This window comes from Alosa pseudoharengus, unplaced genomic scaffold, assembly GCF_046254945.1.
Source record: "Alosa pseudoharengus isolate Yale_2024_CS ecotype anadromous, Long Island Sound unplaced genomic scaffold, YU_APseudo_1.1 YU_APseudo_1.1_scf_17, whole genome shotgun sequence".
In the NCBI taxonomy this organism is placed as follows: domain Eukaryota; kingdom Metazoa; phylum Chordata; class Actinopteri; order Clupeiformes; family Clupeidae; genus Alosa; species Alosa pseudoharengus.
The window spans coordinates 3,268,460-3,290,775 of NW_027468640.1; the positions used below are offsets into that span (position 1 = coordinate 3,268,460).

At 39.4% G+C, this 22,316-nt stretch overlaps 1 protein-coding gene and 1 long non-coding RNA gene across 4 annotated transcripts in view; one reads left to right on the forward strand and one right to left on the reverse strand.

Annotated features, from left to right (window-relative positions):
• dock11 (dedicator of cytokinesis 11) overlaps positions 1–22,316 on the forward strand; it is a 206,160-nt gene that overhangs the window by 153,070 nt on the left and 30,774 nt on the right. Inside the window, exons 48-49 of one of the 3 annotated variants that reach the window (XR_012987525.1) lie at positions 17,065–17,257; positions 17,749–17,769. The exons of the other annotated variants lie outside the window; for them this stretch is intronic. The gene's annotated coding sequence lies outside the window, so the exon portion shown is untranslated. Of the gene's footprint in view, positions 1–17,064; positions 17,258–17,748; positions 17,770–22,316 lie in introns of those variants that run through there. 3 annotated transcript variants of the gene reach the window in all.
• LOC143127909 (uncharacterized) lies at positions 18,535–19,917 on the reverse strand. Its single transcript, XR_012987722.1, has 3 exons — positions 19,434–19,917; positions 18,902–18,956; positions 18,535–18,614 (listed from the first exon to the last, which is right to left on the reverse strand). It is a non-coding gene; the product is annotated as an uncharacterized LOC143127909 (long non-coding RNA).

The window sequence follows — 22,316 nt, forward strand, 5'->3', positions numbered from 1 at the left end:
ACTAATGCACATCTAAATCTTGTAATGGAATAAGTAATGGTTGGGTTAGCAGTAAAACTGAATTGCCCCTCGGGGACTAATAAAGTTATTTGAATCTGAACCCGAATCAATACACAATTGGTTAAATATACCCAGAAGTTACCTTAGCCAAAACAACACGTGTCTAAGAACCTACCAGCAACTGGACACTTTGGATAAGTTATCATTATAACGCGTGTTTGCATCTTCTATTACTTACTACACGCGCAAGTAACTGGCTACACTTCGCTGCATACTTCCATCTGCAGTATGAATTCTTACCACCAGGTTATCGTGTCACATTTCAATTCTAGTTATGCTTTCTTTCTAACATTCTATCTTATACTTAACCTATGAAAGTTATATCATACTAAGTTCAATAAAGATCATTGTTGTCAGGTAAAACATCTTTACCATCTTCCTGGGAATATACAAGATCTTTTGCATTTAAACATTCTCATGCGAATAGGGGAAAAAATATAACAGCATTTCCAATTCCTGCCACGCTAGATTGTGCTTACTAGAACGCGTTATGTCACAAGATTCCTACGATTATTTTAAAGTTTGATCATATTGTCTACCTATCATTTATATATGCTGACATTATATTTTTAAATGAGCATGGCAAAATAATGTTTATTAATCACACGCTGTAACTCGTTCTTATGAAAATGTCACTTTCAAGCATAAACATAAATCATCTAGGCCTACTTTTAAGCACAATGGATAAAAACATATCAAGACGCGGACGCGCCTATATGCAGATATAAGTCTCATCGAAGCAGTGTCATACATTAACCCAAATGGGGACGAGGTTATCGGGCATTCAAGGAAAAATGAGTTAGAAAATCGAGTTGAGTTTCTACATAAAAACTGGCGACGCACTCCATCTCAAATAGAACAGTAACCGATTAGGTATTTAACTATCTAATTGCCCAAAGTGTGGCTTTCTCCACATGATATTTTGTTTCCTCTGCATATGTTATCAACGACTAAAGTTGTTGGTCCTGTTCATCAACACCCTAGTAGCACAATCTGATTACGTTACTGCCTGGCTCTGGCTGCCCTAAATTACCTCGTAACACGGTTCTTCTTCTGAATTTTTTGCCATAGCCTACATTTTACCGAGTCTAATATGGACCAATGCAACCTAGAGTCCATTTCAAAGCTTACATTGTAATTTGCCTAAACCAACGATCATCGAATTGTATTACATTGTAACATTCTCATCTGTATGGTTCACGGAAGACTATATGCGTATCTATTAGCAGAGTAGGCATAGTTAAACTCCGGAAGGGTACACATTCGTTTTCCGCATAACCTGAGACTTTAACACCAAGCAATTTAAAGTTTCTTGTTTCTGTCAATAAAGATAAACATAGGAAATATAAACGTGAGACTGGTATGTAATTCTGCAAGGGATTTATCTGAACGGCTGTGCGCATTCCTTATCATCTGATTAGATCCACGCAACCCCACAGAGCTGGTCTTCGTCTCGCATCATTGCTCCCATTACCCAAGCCTCGCTAGGGTCTCTGTAAAGTAACCCCAACTTATATGCGACGCCAACATCTTTATCTCACTCACCGTTACTCTGGATAATTATTAACTTAAGACACTTTTTCAAAGGGTTTATGTATAGCATTGTGAGTTGTTTCTTACATGTTACTGTGCTTAAATTAATCTTGACTAGTTTAACTATTCGATATGGCCAACGCTCCTCTGAGTCTCTTTGCTGGCTAAAGCAACCCATGAACGCGGGAACTGCGCAAGGTTTCATACCGTCCTGATGATTGTAGACGTAGAATAGTGGAGTCAAAATGTCTAAACGGCTACCAGCACATTGCCACGATCTGATTCAAAATCATTAACTTTTCTACATTGTTATAAGACAAAGACGTGCCTACTAAATAAGGGACTTCCACCCATTGATTCTAAGCGACGTGATAAGCCTATGTTAGAGAAACCATTGTAACAAAAACGATGTGTGAGATCCCATGGATATTACAGCGCAACTAACCTAAAGTCGATCTTTTGGCTTTAAAAGATGAATTCAAATGTAAGGATTTAAAGATCCGCTGCTTTTAGTTTACTTTCTTTTAGATAAAACTTGTATCTTTACTTTAAACAATACACGGGTATTGTAAATGGGGATTCATTACGGACCAAGCCTCGCAGAACTCTCTATAGGCCTAATCTTATAGTAAAATCTAAAAATCACTATCGGGATCATACCATGATAGTCTATACGAACACTTTTAGAAATGCATATTCTTAGCATGGACTAAGTTACAAAGCATCAGTTACTCAATGGGAAATAGTGACCACATGAGACAATTCCACACTAATTATCTTATCTTAACAGTATACTTTATCTCCTATCGTTAGGTTTGGAAGCTAAGAACCATTATGAATGTGAATTACAACGTGATTATGGGTATCATCCTCAATTAAAAACAGAATGTCTTTGCGGAGACAACTACCAGAGAATAAAGTTTAGAAATTCCACTACCCCCACCAAGGGTCACAAAATCTGGCTCTGCCCTGACTCGACAGGCTAGTGACAGAAACCAGGACACCTTGGGGTAGAGCTCGAGAAGCTTATCATGCCAATTCAAGATTAATGTATTGTTGGTCGTACCTGGTACATTGTTGGAATTTGTCTCAAAGTTGACCTTCCTAGTTTACGCACCATTCCCTATGTTTTACGCATAAAATCTGAATACAACTTTCAGATATAGCCTACTGTTGAACAAGGGACATTATTGATCAATAGACAGACTACATCTACGCATCCCCCGCAACGTTGCGTTATGTCTTAAACAAAAATAAAGAGTTATAGGCTGATTTGAACGTTCAACCTGTCCTGAATGAACTAAAACGCTTATTAAGATTCCCATTATGGACACAGCAGAATAGGTTATTATCCTAAAGTTTATTTGGAAATCTGTCTGTCTGCGAGTCTATAGCGAACTGCTTGCGCCCACAAATGAGCAGCCAGGTCATTACACTGATACGGTTGGCTAACCTCTCGTTATCTATGGTTACTCCAATCCCCAGTAAAAAAGTTGTCTTTTCCATCCTTCCCAATAAAAACTTTTCATCTAATTTAAAAACTGCTGTTTACATACTTTGTTTATAAACTAGAAACCATAAGGCCCTGATCCTGCGAACATTAACCGACTATTCAAGTATATTGACGTGGTCCTGTACTTTCCAAACATTACCGACAGACGCATGTTTGACACTCGTGAATATCAGTTTAATACCCCAACAGACTTATAGTTACTTTACGAGTCTAATCACATTTTTTCTTGGCAGACTAGTTGCTTTATCAGGCGGACATTTGACATCTGTTTTGTAAACAGTCTACGTAAGCAGACTATTCCCCCCATTCATCTTTGGTTCGCTGACCTAAGTTGTACATCAAAACTGGGTACAGGCTAACTTTAGAATATTGGACTTACGCTTTCCTCTGGTTTTATTCGAATAGTCGTCTATTTCTGTCAACGCAACGAACGAGCCTCTTAGAATAGTTTTTTTTTTTTTAATAAAGTGTTTTACTCGCTATGTTGAACTTTCCCTCGTCGTTCTCGCTTCACAGCTTGTAACATAGACGTGTGACTGATCCTTATCGCCAAGAGTGGCCTATCTCTGCATAGGCTCGACTGTGTCCTGCCGTAACTCTGTTAAGCAGCCAGGGTCACAGAAACACATTTCAAATAACTCTCAAAACGACTAGAAGGGGATTTAAGCTAATGCGTTTATCACAAAAGGCTACAACTGTTCCAAAGAACTTTTCATCCAGTTCACGTATGGCATATCAAATAAACCCATCTTCCCGCAGCCGCACTCACGGACGGAGAAGGCTATCCTATATCTCTCCTGGGATCTAACTCCTAGAAAGTTTCTATTAAAACACGATGGATTCTGCATCATTTAGGTATTACACCAATGACAATCTGAAGTCATTGACGTTAAGCCTACGCTCTCAACACCAGTCGAATTAGTCTATACTTGTACTTAATGAATCAACATAACTTTTACTCACGCTCCCACGCATTCAAGCGGTGTGTCTGTGAATTCCATGCAGCGCACTAGTTACAACGTTCTGTCCAGCTGATAGATCTACTCGCATATCATCCATTCACGAACGGCGCTCTTGTTTATTAACACTGATAACTCTGCTCATTAGCTGTGCAAAAGCGATTGTGGGTTTAAGTTCTTTTGCGTAATAACATCTAGCAATAACTATCCATTAATTTATTGGATACCGTCGGCAATACATTATAGCAGTGGAACAACATGGGTCCTGGCCAGTAACCCACGCAGTGTCATCACCACAATGCATCCCCAAAAACTTTAGTTAGTTGTAACTACACAAGTTAATTGATACTTTGATCGAACAGAAACATTTCTTTGTCATGATCAAACAGGCTTGAATTTCCCCTGGGGATCAATAAAGTATCTATCTATCTATCTATCTAGGCTATCTATCTAACAGAAACATTTCTTTGTCATGCACACGAAATACTACACGCAACAAACTCGTCAATTATTGGAGTCGTAACAGCCAATGTAATTAAAGGCATTTTGATGAGTTGTAAGCGCTTAAGCACTCCTGCTGGTATCCGTACCAATGATGCCTTCAGCCTATCTCCCCTAATCTCGGTGCTTATCGAAGGGGAGCGACCCCTCATAGCCCAACCGCAACTAGGGAGACGGCCATCGCAGTTTGAGGACTGGTAGTTTACCTGCAAGTTGTAATACGTTTGAGTTTAGTTAAGCCATTCTGTCATTACTCGCTGGCTTGCATTTTCTAATACGATTTTTCAATTAGCATAGGCTACTCGAAGCATTCTACAGTCCCAAACATTAGGGACGCGAATCTCGACTCGCATTAAGCGTTTTTTTTTTTTCTAGATTCAGTCTCATCTCCTGATGGAGAACTTCATATAAGCTCAAAATAGGCAAACTCTGCCATCGCTAGAGCTGTTACTTTTAGTTTTACGCACGGATTTCCGCCTATCTTCCTACTACTGGTAAAGATGCCTTTAGAATCTATTCCCAAAAGTAAGATATTTATCCAATATATCTAACTTAGACTCCGTATCTCCCTTTGCGCGTACCTCGACGCTGTTTATTACTTTCCGTAACTGCTTCTGCAATATCAGTGCAACTTCTTTCTGAGGTTTACACCCGTTACCCTCCTAATAGTCCGGAATATTAGGAACCGTCTTACTTTTACGGTCTCGACCCACGAACTTTCTGTAGGTGTTTTTGTCGAGGAATAACCACTCCCCTCGGAACTTAAAACAACAGCCACAACAGTATTTTGTCTTACGCGTTGTTTGTATATTATATTATCTAATATAAGTTCCAGAGATAACCACCAGGACCGTTATGTGTCTATCAGAACACACCGAATGCGACGGTTTAACACTTCTCCGACGCCAAAATTAGACTGATAATTAGAGTTGCGTTCTCAACATCTAATATTATTATCTAAAGGTCCTCCCGGGTGTGTCGGCACCATGTGTTGCCCCCTGCAGGTAACCCCCAGAACCTAGTCAACGTCAGCCGTTTCTCAGACGTAACCCCAGGCCTAAGCAGTTAAAACCTACGAAAACTCCCTTGAAGTTATTGTAGATAGCAGGGACCTACTGTCGAGTGCAGTCGCACGACTTCCCTCTGCGGCGCAGATAACCTAAAGCTCCTATTTTTAAATATCCCCCTTGGAAGTTGATCAGGCTTCCGTGGTGGACTTATTGAGATGTTTATGAAATAAGGAGCGACTACGCCTAGGTCTCGAACAGTTGGCTAACGTGCGAAGATGTTTGACCCTAGAATTTATCTAGAGACACAGGTTATAGGCTACTTCTTGCTTAGGTTTTTAAAGAGTGGAGTTCAGTATAAAGTCACGCTGACCTAAGTCTTAGAAAAGACAGATGAATAACCACAGAAGAGACACGTTATCTTACCCTCCTGCTGGAATTTGTAGGAAAACCAAGAAAAGACAAAAAATACTGCTTGAAGAATTAGATGCCAAGGTTAAATAAGTTCTTTACTTTTCAGCATTTTGGTGATGATAACAAAATGCGGCGTAATATCCACTTGCAGGTTACAATGTTGTAAAAAGAGTAAATCCACAATATAGGAAAATAGTAAATCCACAAATGGAGAAAAAGAGAATATAAGGAAAAAAGTAAGTCCTCAAAAAGGGAAAAAGTCAGCTGATTGTCATTCTGTAGTCACTCCCTGTCGGAGTAGCAGGTCTGATATCTGCAACAGGTTCCACGGAGTTTCGGTCCGCGACTCAGCCTGGCACGACGTCCAACACTTTGCTTCTCAACGAATTTCGGAGGACGAATTCTAACAACCACACGCGACATCATAAAGCAAAAACCCAGCGAGTTGAAGGAAGGAAAAAAGAAGAAGCAGCCCCGATCATTTAGTTCGACCCTTATTTATACTAGGTAGACTTGTCCTCCCCCACACATTCCTAAGGCAAATCAATCTTTCCCACGACAGTTTAGAACCTTCTAGAAGGTTCCCACGAGGGCTGGGAATATTCTCACGTTAGCTGGGAACATAGCTGGGAATATTCTCACGGCAGCTTGGGAATATAGCTGGGAATATTCTCACAATAGCTAATACATTCTAGAAGCCACTGATCTTACCCAACAATTTAAGATGACACGCATTCACATCCTTCTCCGGGTTACATTTCGGAGATGATACATCACATTCAGGTTTACAGATAGTTTCCAGAGGTTACACAAACAGTTTACATTCAATGGCAATTATAACCATGTGACACATTACATTTAGCAACATACACTTTTACAGTCATTAAGAGAGATCGGTTACATTCTTACAGGTTACAAACACTTATGGCATTAACTCTTCACACAATGCAATCTGAATACATTCATTTGAACAGTTTAAGCCACTTTACTCATTCCACAGTTTTGAGACATACAATTCTTTTACATACATAACTCCCTAGACTTTACAAAGTCATGCTACTAAAATACTTGTAATGATACATTTAATTCATCGCACTTTATTATTTATTATGAGGTCATTGTTTGCAGTTATGGTTCATCATCCATTATTTTATTCACATTCAATAATCATCAAGTATTTCTGAGGTCAGGGTAATCTGGTTTAATAATCCTGCACATTGTTCAACATCTGCTTCAACACATTCATTCACTTCCACGCTTTCAGGTGATCTTAATTCAAGAGTAGGTTGCAAAGTAATTGGTTTAACATTACGATTCAATTCCTGGTCAGTTTCTTTCCTAATTTGTCTAATCATATTTTCTAGATCAGAGAGATTACCTTGATAGCTAGCGCTGAATCTAGCCTTTCTGCGTTTTCGCCTTGTAAGACGTATTGGTTTTGTGCTACCGCTCTGTGGTCCATACGGTCGGTGTCCTGGCGACACGTCAATACAAAGTATCCTTTAGGCTACTCTAGGCGGGCCCTGCTCCAGTTATGTAGTAGGCTACCATGGCGAAAAGAAAGGCAGAGCAGATGCCCCAGAAAAGGTCTGCCTAACGTTTAAACATGAGTGGCTACATGAAATACTCCAATCTGTCACAAAAGATGGTCTAGGTAGGAAAACACTTTCAGACATGTTAATGAAAGGAGTGGCGTGATCTGCAAATTCTGCTCAGAGGCAAAAGCGAAAGGAGAGTTCGCTCATGGGAAAACTTGGTCTGAGTGGAAGCTTGATTACCTAAACCGTTATCTGACACAGAAAGTCCATGTAGACGCATTGAAAACATTAAGACTTAGACATGGAAACTCTATCGATCAAATTCTCTACGAAACTAATGAATCCCGAGAGAGATTGATTCAGAGAGCACGATTCGACCCTGAACAAATAAAATTATTAATCAAAAATGTGATGCTAGCAATTAACACCAACATGTCCATGTTATCAGTTCGATCATATGGCACGATGCTTGTGCTTTAGGCTACATTACATTTCTGAAGCAAACTGATTTCAGTTACAACTTACAAGAGTTTTTTTCTGGAATCATTCAGCTCTCCCCTCCCCCGCAATTGAAACTCTCCTAAACGCGCATCTCGTCGGTTATTGGTTGGAACACTTTATTTTGCCTTTGAGTGGTTGCCAACACTTGTTGGTAGCAATTGTTTTTGTGTACAGATCTCGGAGACTAGGCTGCCTACAGAGACGCGCTTTTTTGACGGCCTGCTTATGGGGCAGGCAGCTAGCGGATTGTAAGGAAAGATTAGATGAATGTGATCATTATGGCAAGGATTAAAGTTCTCCGTCGTGCGACGGATTTCCGTCAATTTGATTCTAGAAATGCCATATTTGAGATCGATGCAGATCCGATGAGAAAAAAAATAGGAGGGGGGGGGGGGGCGGTCCGATTAATTAATGTGTGTGATGTTAAATCTTTAAAGACCTAATAGTGTTCTTGAGAACTTTCTGTGTCTCAATCAGTGACCGCTAAAGAAGATACGTCAGCCATGAGTTTCGCTTTGTTTATTGCTAGGCCCTACACGATTGTCTCATTGCCCTGGGGCGTTTGCTTAAAAAAAACGTCTGGAGGACTAACGGTCTTAAAGTTGGATTATAGTGACACAATCGATACAGCTGATGAGGTTGGCCAATCCGTTTAACTTTTTTGGATATGGTAGCCTAGCCTAGGCTACATTGTGAGCTCTATGTGCGAATTCGGAGATAAGAGTATGCTGTGTTCTTTCCGTGCATCAATGTATACAATTTCTTAGCCTACTATCGCGAACTCGTCAGGGGAGGTCATTCATTTTGGGTGTCACCTATGACTTGAACAGATAGCCTGATGCCGATGTAGCAAATTAGTGTTACAGTTTTTAATCAATGCAACTAATGGCGGCCTTACATTGTACGATTTTGGTCTGTTATCACAGTTGGCGACTACATTTCCAAAGTCGGACAGAAATCATGGGAGTTGTGCTGGAATCGCGGCGCGCTCCCGTCAACTATATCGTTAAGTGTAAGGTGCCAATCGGCGGTTTTAAGTCAGTCCTTTTCTAGTTTTGCCGTTACGACGATATTATCGCAAGTCTTTCTAGTCGTGGCTCATGCAAATAGTGACCTCTCTCTCTCCAACACCAAAGAGGAAGGGGCAAAGTAGGCGACAGCAGTAGCCTATATGATTATTTGTTATTCTTATAATATTTGTAATTTCTTATACATATTTAGTCGGCTCTTCCATGTGACAGAACAACTCTACGGTTAGGGATGTCACGCATGAAACAATGCTGCAGAAACACGAAAATACGACTGAGTTCAGTAGGCTATCATTTCAGTTCCTGTTTATCTATCGCACGATGGGTAATAATTTAAAGGAATCTAGTTGCAGTCTGATTGCAAAATCATAGTCAGTGACTTCTACTACTTGTCTTTAGATGTAGTCTGAGCGAATTAGGGTTGAAGGTGGAAGTAAATACAGCAAAAGGATATTTGGTATTAATCGAACCGTAATTTCATGTAGATTAAGAATTTCATATTTCATATTCATATTTCAAATACAGCTTTGAATGGATCATGGTATAATGATTATTGGGCCAAAATCGTATATTATCACATATAGATATTAGCTGATATCTCCCATACTGGTAAAAGGATCTTTACCAAACTTGGTGTACTTACTCACCATAAGTTCATGATGAAATTAGTAGGTGTTCAATGTCTTGGGGTCAAAGGTCAAGGTCACGTGAGGTCATACTTGACATGCAATGTTTGTTTTATACCTTTCAAGCAGATTGAAGGATCCTCATTAAACCCAACACAGTTAATTAAGCCTAAATTAACTGATAAGGCATTAAAGATCATGTGGTCTCAGGTGGAGGTTAAAGGTCATGAGGCTATAGGTGGCTGAGGCATAGAATCAACTATCTGAATTGACATTAAAAAAGATTAAGACATTTATTAAAGCAAAACAAACTTGATTTTCTGTATAAAAACAGTTGTTTCAACCTCCACATCTTATTTTAATATTGTAGTAGTAGCCTCTCTGAAACCAGGGGAAATCAAAATAATTTGCTGTTTTAAAAATGCAAACATCTGTGTGAATACCTGTTTTAAAATAACTGTTTCAGTTCATAAATGATATTGGAGTAAAAAACAAAGTACTATTACATAACATTCAGTACATCAATAACAACATTGTAGTTCATTTAGACAAACTGAATAGCAGAAGTTTTAGATTAAATCCAAACCATATTTGTCAAACATCTGATAAACAATGTAATCTTGAGCCATTTCCTTCAACTTAAATTATAACGCCAGACAATCGATGTAAATGTCTATGTTGATAGAATAGTGTTAGAAATAAAAACTACCCTTGCATCGCATTGCAATAGTTATACTTTGTTCCCTGAAGTTGGTAGTAGGCATATAAGCAACGGCAGCAGCGGACTGATATTACCTAGGATTCTATTAGGTATTATGGTGGGTTTTCAGGATGTGAAGGGATGTAATCATGGATTTCATAAAGGTTTATACTATTGCATGGGTTTTCATGTTTTAGAAGAATGTAGTCATTAGTGTCATAAGTCTTAATGCCACCGCATTTGCTGTGAGCAGTGTGAGGTCATTGTATCTTGTGTAGGATAGATAGATAGATAGATAGATAGATAGATAGATAGATAGATTACTGGGGGTACCAGGATGAGAGGATCTCCTCCTTACATGGTTAAGGGAGAGGGGGTGTTATCAAGCTGGTGAGGACTGGACAGGACGGGAATGAGGAGGCCACTGTGCCTTATGAGTTAGGGTCTGTCCAGCTAGGAAGAGAATAAGATAAGAAGGCCACCAAACTGGAAGGAATCAGAAAAAACTTAGGGTTACACTATTTTACATATGTTACCTATGCATTACATAGGTTTGCATATAGTTTTATGCATGATGGGAAGATGGTTTCCACCAATGTAAGCGACCCTGCTTGATACTGATTGGTGAAGGGTGTTGATGGAGATGGCGTGAGAGGGTGGCACTTCTCAAGGGCTGAGGAGTATAAAATATAGTGTATAGCCCTCTGTAGGGGAGACATTGTCAGGGGCCCCAGCTGATGACATCTCCTCCCTATTGCTTTGATGGTTGGTCTGGACTTTGGTTGGGCTGTACTATCATTGCAATACGGTGAATAAAGATCAACAGTCTTCGAAAAATCTTCTATCTACATTGTCTCCTTAGGACGCCTTGTTCCAGAGTGCTAAATTACTAAATAGTCAAGTGGTAATTGTTAATTGGACAATTGGATTTGGAAGTGGACATTTTCTAGCCTGGAAAATCCAGACCCTGGTAATCTAGAAAGATTAAGGGTCTGGCCACAAACAATGTAATGGCTCAACTCGAGGGGCGGCACCAAGCATGCATTTGAAAATCTCACTGCACGCAATTGGATAACACTAGACCAATGTTTACTCTGAATGATTCCGGACTTCGACACAATTGGATAACTCTATGACCAATGTTTACCGACCTCCAACGTTGCAGCGCTGTCGTCATCAGTTTAGCTAGCTACGCCGATTTGATTGGTTCCTCGGGATGCAAGGGGTAAAAGTAACGTGCATCATTGCTCATTCCATTGTGCTCTCATGAGAACTCTGGATTTCCAGGGTAGACATTTTCCACAACAGTATCCTGATTGGAGTGCGCTTCTCTGTTTACTTTTCGGCGCAGTACTAGTAACCACTGCTAAGAAACTAGTCCCTCAAAATGTTATGCAATCATTGAAATGCAAGGATAGAATAATGTTAGAAATAAAACTATCAACACAGACATTTACATCGACAGTCTGCCGTTATAATTTATTTGTCTGCCGTTATAATGTATTTGCCTGGGTGTACTGTGGAGTGGGTAAGACTGTTTTTAGTGGCAGGCTAACACATACTGATGACTTGCACCAGCTTAGCACCTGCGAACTCTGCAACTATTAGGACTGGATGAAACGTGTTGAAAATGGTCTCCACTGATAAATATCACACATGCTAACTTGTAAATGAGGTCCTTTGTCCAAAATCCTGAACCACCCCTTTAAAAATGTGTTGGTGCCTATAGCAATGCTATAGTAAATCAGCTTTTGCAAGCCAGTGCTACAAGATGACAGCTCACCTCCACATTGGCAGATAACGCAAAGATCTGCGCATATGCCAGTGCTGTCTCATCATCCATTGCAGTGAAATGGAAAATAATGAATCAAGACAGTACTGAGCACAACTAAATACTGATATTCATCCCAGGAGAAAATATTGCTTCTTACAACAGTCTCATCTTTCAGAAACAAAATTTTGAAAATGAAATGCTATCCTAATACTTTGTGTCCCTTAATGTGCTTTGTAAGAAATTATAAGGTGGCTTGTAACTCATACAATTAAATCCCATTTTTGTAAGAGATTGACAAATTCATATTTAATTATATTATTGATATCTACCGACTAGGGGTGTGAATCTCTCATGTAAAAGACGATACGATTCACATCTAGATACATGGGCACGATTCGATACAAGAAAAGATACATGTTCATAAAAAACGATTCAGTACGATTCGATGCAGTTCGATGCAGTTGAAGAATGGAAAGCATTCTGAAAGATTTTTTATAATTTGCTTAAGGTGCACTTTCATTTTATATTATCAATTATCATGATCGTGTCAATTAGGCAAAAACAAATGTGTGAATATGATTAACTTAACTGAGGTTTGTATCATATAGCTACTGTATTGAAATGAAAAAAGAATAGTCTACATTTCAGCCAAACAAAGCAGCCAAATACAACATAAAAATACATTTTTATAGAGTTTATAGATTTTATAGAGTTATATCTGATTGTTTCAAGGAGCTGTAGCCTATTGTTGAGGTAAGACAATACCGAAATAAAATAATAAAATAATAATAATTTGTACATCGTTTTAGCAGCAAGGGCCAAATTATTCTTTAACATTAAGGAAATCCCTTCATCAAACGTAAGGCTACTCTACAGACTATCGTTGCCGTTTAGTAAGTGTTTAATTTCGCGCTAGATTTTGACAAACAAAAGAGTAAAAACTGTCAAACACCGACAGAGTGCGAGTTGTCACGTGCTTAAGTTGCAGTAGATGTATGGGTAATGAAGTCCTTTGACTACTTTGGGCAATGAGTGTAGCCCAAAACGAACTTCATTACCCACAAATCCGTGCCACTTGTAGTTTCAAAACAGGAAGTAAGATGAACACGCTGCTTGCAACGTAAATCAGAGTCTGAGCGAGCAGATAAGGATATGAACCGATTTGTAACAAGTAAATCGATATAACGACCGGTTCATTTCAGTTTTATTCCGATACGGGGCTTCACATATCGATGTAGCCGTATCTTACACGTTAAAAACGGATACCGATATGTATCGGTTAATCTTTACACCCCTACTACCGACAAAATCTTCCAAAATATTTAGATGTTATTTTTTGCCCACCCGTAACTTCAACTGAACAGATAACAACGGACATGCCACATTACTAACATCAAAACTGGAAGACAATGGTAGTTGACAACACCTTGTCCAAGAAGGGAAAAATAGCAAGGGCCACAGCTAACATTCATACTAACTTATGGAAAGTCACAACAGCACAGAAAGCTATAATTTACAGCTGGAAGTAGCACTGCTTGTACTGTGGAAAGGACTGCATGGGCAATATTGAAAGAGATATTGGTCAGGTCATGACTATGCTAGTGGTAGTATTTCACTGTTATGTAACTGCTAAGCACATTTGCCTACAGTAATCACAATCAGATTCTTGATTCTTATATACAAATGAGGGATATTAAACTCATTGTGCTGTAGATAGGGACACCCCATGTCAAAAACAACCAAGTCTATGTTGTGCAACATAAAAATAATGGCTATATTTACAGTAATTAAATTGAACATGGCATGTTGATTAGCATGTCTCCACCGTCTATAACCTTGTATGTCAGGGGATGAAACTGACCTTAACCTTTGACCCCATGGCCCTGAGTCCCTAAGTTCATCTAACTTGTATAGACAATAAATGTACTAGAGCAGGGATTCCCAAACTGTGGTACGCGTACCCCCGGTGGTACGCGAGCTGCCACTAGGGGGTACGCGAGATGAAAAGGGCAATGGCGGAAAGGAGTTAAAAATTATTAATTAATTAATACTCTAATTAATTCATAAATAATACATAATTTCGAATCGAGTTATAATGATATGGAAACGTGAAATTAAAGGAAATAATTTGTAAACTCTATAATAGGGTATGTTTTCATTAAAAAATAAGCTACACACAATAGGCTACACGTGATTTCCTGCGGGCAGCCAGAATATCTGGCGCGTTAGTTTCGTTGAAGTATAGGCTAGGTAGAAGGCTGCGTAAACATGGAAAACTGGCTAAAAACAGGGACACTGTCCAAAAGGCCTAATTAAAGCGATCGAAGAGGAGAAGCGAGAGAAACAGAGCAGGACACAGGTAACGATGGAATGGGATGGGGGGCAGACTAATGAAGGTGGAGATGGAGCGCAGGGGATAAAAGAAAGAACGAGACAGAAAAGACTGCGCGAAGAAAGCGAAAGTATGATAGATTGGGAGACAGACTGCCCAAAGCCACAGTGCGTGGTCTGCAGTGAGATGCTACCTAACCATACTAATTTACATACTACCTAACCATACTAATACTGTTTTTTGTAACGTGAGAGCTCATAGACCAGTTGCACATTTTGATTATGTTATGTAGGGCGGCTATTAAACAACGATGCCTGGAATGCGTCAATAGAATGAGTTACTTTTTTATGTGTTGGATGGTGGGGGTACGCGAGCCGAGTCAGGATGTAGAAGGTGGTCCGCGGGGAAAAAAGTTTGGGAACCGCTGTACTAGAGTTAATGAAGATCCATCAGTCTGCTTTGGAGATATGAACCAAATACTGCAAATGAGTTATTTGTGTGACCCCTTGTAACCTTGACCTTTGACCTCAAGACCTACATTGTCTTGCCAGCTCTTTGATAACTTATAGTGGGTAAGTAGACCAAGTTTGATGAATATCTTTCAATTGGCTTAAGAGATATCAGCTAATATCAAGATGTACTAACATACGTTTTTGGCCCAAAATTCATTGTGCCATGCTCCATTCAAAGCCCTTTATATTTTTTTCGGTACAAATCTGCACTGTAGGCACCACAAATTCTTAATCTACAGAAAATTACGATTCAAATGATACCAAATATGCTTTTGCTGTATTTACTTCTACCTTTGACCCTTTTCTAGGCTAATTCGCTCAGACTAATGTGAGAGGGTCTGAGACTGTAGTCTTTCAAAAATCTTTTCCAAATCTTTGCAAATCTTTCCAAAGTCTGTCAGTGTAAGGAGGGCTTAACATGTGTAAAGACTCAATATAAACTGTAGCCTATGCAATTTATTATCCCGTCTGTTATGACATGTCCAACAATGTGTTTCACAATTTGCGACGGACGGTTTTGACTGAGCGTGTTAGCATAAAAAATTCAAAAAAAAATATTCTGATCACAACAACTCTGGGCAAATTACAAGTCAGCACCAGTGCTGCATTCATTGTTTTGCACTTTTATAATCACATCACCAAAAGTAGGTTATTGGCTTTACCAAAAGTATTTGGCAGTATTTTTAAACTACAAACCTATAAAGTATTTTGATACAAAATATGATGTCATTTTTTTCCAACTAAATAATATAAAAATGACTACATACTATTTTGTATTTTAAATACATGTATCAGACATACTGCCTATCCCTGGCTGTTGGCTGCAGCAACTCAAGCTAGGTAGTACTGATTGTTTTGTGTTTGTTTTGTGTTTATGTTATGATCCAATTTGACAGCTTTGCTATGTTGCCCACCCAAAATGTCTACCAGCCCACCCAAATATAGTAGCCTAGCCTAGGTTAGAACCAGCCCTGTCCTGCATGGAGACATATTTTACGATAATAATGGAGAAAATGTTAGCAAAACTTTTTTGCTAGGTTTTTGTTAACGGAATCTCCTGACCCTCATTCATCTATTTGCGCAACAGCCCACATTCTGCCTTCAATCCAGCGAGACAAGTGAAATAAATGTTTTTTTTTTTTTAAAGCTGTCATCGCCATAGGCACGATATTTAGGCTACCTCTGTTAAGCCTACACAAAGTTGCGAATTAAGGAGTGTTTCCTGATCGGGGAAACCTTTCGGTCCGCAGTTCAATTGTGCCGCAGGCCAATAAAGGCAAGCGTGTTTGCCACTTACATTTCTGACGTCTGACACTTCAAACTGCTGCAAGTGCATCAAGAAAGGTCCCGCCTTAGACCATGTTAACGGCCAATCGTAGACTAGGATTTGGGGTGGCACCTGGGGTGGTCAATCGAATCTCAAGCCACCCCTCTGGCTCCGCCCCGGCATATCGCAACCTCTTGTCAACCTTATACGACCTGTTGCTGAAGACAAAAGCGCCCTCTCCAGATTACCGTTATCAAATGTGCAGACCTCCTGCATGAGCACACACAGTATTGCTGCTCATTGGAAAACTGAGTTGTCTGTAAAACTCAAAACTACCATGTTTTCATTAAAGCTACCTTGTGTAAGAACTTCTCCCATCTAGCGGTGAAATTCTATATGACAACCAACTGAATATTACTTTCTAGCCCCTCCCATTCCGAGCGCATTTTAACTCCTACGGTGGCCGTTTCATGCCAAAGTTAACATTGCTTCCAGTACTACGACTTCGTCCGGTGTTCCTTCCAGTTATAAGGTTACTTTAGAAAACAATTACACATTGCATTTAGTTATATAGCCAGTAAACATGTTGGGTATGACCTCTATGTAAAGTGAATAGCCTAGTTTTACGTTTTCGTTATTTTGGTAGGCTACTATTTCATTGCTAGCATCAGCTATCAGGTTCCCAAACGAATGCATGCTAATGTTATAGTACAGTAGATTCAGTGCTATCGTTATTCTGTATGTGCGAGATTAATAGTGTAAAGGCAATGTTTACAGCGTAGCCTACTATTTTTCTCAGTGAGCAGAGTCAGAGATCAGTCGATGCAACGGAGGTGCAAGGGAAAGGTAAAGGAAGAGGGAAAGGTAAAGAAAAGCCAAGAGCCGGTGGCAGAGGATCGATGAGACCTCCTAGGCAAAGAAAAAGTAAGACTCCAAAAGATGACGAGGAGAGACTGGAAGAACTTCAAAGACAAAGGAGAGAAGCAACGGAGGTTTGTGTTTTTAATATATTTCTCTGAACAGTATCAATGTCAATGACACCGAAATTAGCTCGGAAGCTGCACCAGGCACGTTCGTTTGCGTTGCGTCTGCTGCCACTACACCAGAAAAAAAATAGACCATTCATCTAAAATTGATTTTACGCGTTGTGAACGGAACGCTTCAGTTACGCGCTTGGTGTAGCTTCCCTGCCTGTTTGTATCTCCATTGTTTGTAGCAATTTCTAGCTGTTGCCAGTCAACTGCATGATGCGAGTTGTCTCCCAGTGAAATCACGACACACAATTACGTTATGGTCTATAGAAAATGTTACACAACATTTTCACCTTTTCATTGTCCATACACATACATAGTATTCATCATTTTGTGTGAACACTTGAAAAATGACACAGAGTAGGCTACTATTACTACTACTCTGCTAACAATCTAACTTTGCTACCTAAACAAGCCTATCTGATCTTATTTCTTGTGTCTTATTTCTTCAGACTTGTGGATGGAATGAGCCTGCAAGAGCACAGGAACCTCACCACACAGTTGCTATAGTGAGGCAGCCAGGTCTGGTGTTTGATGCATCAGTGCAGACATGTCGTCCCCCCACCTGTGCCAGGGATGCCTTGGTGTAGTTGTACACACTGCAGAGACATGCCAATCGATCAGAAGAGAAAATGCTGTGGACAAAACCCTGCCACCTGTGTGAGCCTTCTGCCTCACTACACACAGCACTGCCTAGATGAAGGTTTTCTCCAGATTCACAGGCAGTACATTACAGACATCACAGCATTAGGCCATGTAAGAGAGCCAGGTGATGACAATAGAGTTCAGATATGCTACCTACAGACATTTCATTTTCTGGCAGCATGGGTCTCTAGGACAGGGTAATAGAAGAGTGATCCCAAGCTGTGTGTGTAGGATAAGGGATAAATTCCCTGACCCTCAGGGACATCTTTGGAATTTATTTCACCTTCCTATAATGTTGTAATGTTGTGTTATTGTAAATAGTTTTGTATTAGTGTTCTTGTACTGCCGGTTCCTTTTAAAACTGTATTTAATTTATTTTACACCGGTACATCGCTATATTTTGCTTTCATGAAAATAAAAACTTTTAGAATTGATAAGAGACTGTTCATGCTGTACCTCATCCACAAACTTATAATTAAAAAAGGAGTTGTGGTAATTTACCATTTTGAAACACCAAATGACAGTAACATGGTCAACAATGTTATTTGCAATATATTTATTTACAGAAATTAACTAATTATGGTATTTACACATGAACCCTTGCTTTTTGTATGGTGCCTTTGAAGCAACGTGGGCCATCATTCTAAATTTGCAGTCTCCTGGAAAGCTGATCCTGTGGAAGACATGCAGTGTCGTTAGACATACACGCCATTTTATATAGTTCAACATATTGTTACTAATCTGTATAGTGCTATTTTGCCTAGACTGAGTTACAGGCAAGGTTACAATGAAGGCATGCACGTGCATCACATAACAAAACCATTGAATTTCGTCCACATCCTCCTCCACAATGCTCATGTCATGTAGGCTTTGTAAAAAATATATATAAATGCTTATATCATGAAAATATACAATAGAGAATGTCATCGGGTATAGACATTATGAGCATTGATGGGTTACCTCTGTTCAAGGTTCTCAATTTCAGGGGCTTCTGCAATTGCGCCAAGATGCTCATCTGAAATGAATAAGCAGAGCGTTTCACAACATATAACAGTACATAAAATGGTAAACACCAAGATATTAAAAATATACTTTCAGTTATTATCAAACAACAATCACATAGAATCAACAATTGTTTTCATGCAGTGAAAAACGTTCAGACAATTTAGTAGGCTACGTCTACAATTAATAAGACTACAGGACAGGCCTCAGGATGTGAACGTCACCCTTGGAATTGGCTACACTAGCATTATCAGATTAGGATATATTTAGGCTACAAAGCAAAAGCAATGAAAAATAACTACAATTTAGTGCCCTTTGCCTGTGATCCGTCATAGCAGATTTATGTTACAATCCTTTTTCATCGACGCGAGGAAAAGTATCCCAGACGTCATTCTAGCGTTATGGACAACCATGCTATACTAAGCCAAGCAACTATAAAAATTCGAATTTACACCATAGACTGTATGTTTACACGAATAGGCCGAATTACCTGTCGAGGAGAAAGCAGGCAACTTCGGCGTCCCTTTTAAAATCCTTGCTCCTCCTCACGAGCTCTTTCCATCTTAGAAAAGCCACTCCAATATTGACTTTGGTCTGTTGTTTTTCCGGTCGCGTTGGCGTTTTAATTCTCTTTTTCGCTTCCTTGGCGACTCCTTTTCATGTCCTCGAGAATAGGTGTAATCCTCCATTTTCAACAGACTTTCAAATCTGCCGGCAGTCGCGAGTAGACTGATCATGCAATGAGTGTTGCCTACAAGCGCGAAAGGCGGAGCTGAATTTCCAGGAATGTCCCTCGTTGGCGAATGTATTTCAAAGATGGAGGCGCAACATGGATTCAGCCATTTGCGCGACTCGCGCGTATGTATTTGGAATAGCAGATTCTACACTTACGAGAATACTTTGATTAGTAAGTGGAAATAATTACACATGAATGAGCACGTATTTTTGAAAGAACAAATGGGTTTTTGCTAAGAATTAACTCAAAAAAGTACACAATGTAGCTTTAAAGGTGCCATGTGTAAGAATTGAGGTAAAAATATCCAAAAAATGAGATACACGCATCAAAAGAATGAGAAGAAATAAGGGCGATGATGTCATTAAAAAAATGACAAGGTATAGTGCTGCAGAGATATCAACCTGAATTAGCATGCTAAATTACTAGCCACAGCCCGACAGGTGTCATAATACCAGTTTCGGCCATGGGAGGCGGTATACGGGCAACATAACCGCCAGCCAAACTGCAATACACGTTTCTTGGTTGTTACTCTAGGGTAGACCAACTCATTTTCGGAGGTATACTGCCCCCATCTTTTATGGAATGTGGAGTAAGAATTTATTTTTTGGCGGACATTACACATGGCACCTTTTTATGCGGATGAGGCAACAATATCTCAAATGTTCTGATTCGTTACCAGTGTTGGGCAAGTTACTGAAAATTAGTAATTAGTTACAGTTACTAGTTACTTCTTTCAAAAGTAATTCAATTACGTAACCAATTACTGTATATCAAAAGTAATTAGTTACTAGAGAAAGTAACTTTTGAGTTACTTTTAAGTCTGCTTTTAAAATGTCAATATGAACAGTACTGAACAGTCACACACACAATAAACCTAATTTTTGGACATATTTATTGTAGTTTCAACGGGCCTTCAAATCAATAGCCTTGTGCATGAGTTCTCAAACTTTTTCCGACCACAAAACATTCTATGCATGAAGGCCTCCCTGACCTTGTTTTGCGCCACCCTCACCATCTAGGTGGTTTGATAGATATGTACAGTACACTGCCTACTGCTTGCCTACTACTTGCCTTCTGCAATATAGTAATAAGTTATTATTATCATTATTATTGCAATCCTTCTGTAGGCTACATGGAATTCATTCAATGGAATGTAATGTGAAACAATGTTAAATGGCCTATTTTCAAAGCAGTTATTGTCTGCTCACACACACATAACCTTAGGTTATCCTCATCCTGCTTTGAACACAGTTGTATTATATAGCATTTTAAGCACCACCAGTTTGGGAAAAGCCTGCGCTGCACAAGTGCTGACCTACCGAAATAAGTTCTAATGCATCCGAGAGTTTGGGATTGTCGCGCACTATGCAGAAGGTTACTCTTCAGCTGATAAGGTGTTCCAGAGAGAAGTTGCATGTTCCGTCGCAGACAAATGAATCCAGAACACCATGGACGTCAATTCCGATGTACACATAGCCTACTGTGCAAATAACTCAAGTCGCTGTTACGTACGGTAGGCTATTTGGAGGTTTCTTTATCTGGTAAGTGAAATCTGCATTTTCCTCTCGAGTTAAACGTGTGCTTGCTTGTGCCAAGGCTATATATAGACTACCGTAGCCTATTGGTGTTGTGGCGTGGCTATGTTGTAAGAATGAGAAATTGATATAACGAGGCTTTTGCGCAATAGGCGAAAAAGAGCGGAGATAAACAACAATGCGCTTTTACTGTAGTGGAGCTTACGAGATGGAAACGAAAGGGAAAAGGCTTTTAAGATGCCCATTTAAATTGTAGCATAATGCACTCTTGTGTGTTTTAGCATAAATCCGAAATAAGGAGGAGTGTGAGGAGGCTCCTATTAACTGTAAAGAATGCATCTGCAATCTAAACATGAAACACAATCGCTGGAAACACAGCTAAGGTCGGGAGACAAAGCAGCAACGCAGTAACGCAAGTAACAAATTCTTTGAAATTTCAGTAATTGTAATTGCGTTACTGGATTTACAAAAATACTTCATTACATGCTTGTTACCACTAAAAGTAGTGGAATTACAGTAACGCGTTACTTTGTAACGCATTACTCCCAACACTGTTCGTTACTTTGATGAGGAAATAGTCTTGCAAACTTGATTTTGTAGATTTTACTTGGTGTTGAATTGCATATTAATAAGAAAAAAATTCTCCCCTTTAAACACGTTTGGCCTGAAGTAATTAAATAAGAGTATAAGTTAAAGCCTTTCTACAATATTGCTGCAGTAGAAAAGAACAGCAATGGCTAGTCAGCAATGGTCAGGGATGGTACTGAAATATCGTTTTGTTCATCAGGAAAACTCAATCTCAATCAAGAACACTCGCAATTCGCCTTATTCACATGGCGGCCATTGGCCGCTAAAACAAGGCTACAGGGTACACAAATTATAGGATTGTTATGTTCTATGCATTTACCTGTAGGTGGCATTAATTATATAGTAAGTGTACCCTGTAGCCTCGTTTTGGTTTAAACAATGGACGCTTTGTGAATAAGGTGAATACTCCCTTTACTTTGCTGTTTGCATCTTTTTGTACATTAAAAACCAATAGGTCGCGACCGCAAAAGGGATGCTATCTCTATAGGTAGATATGAACAACGTATGACTTATG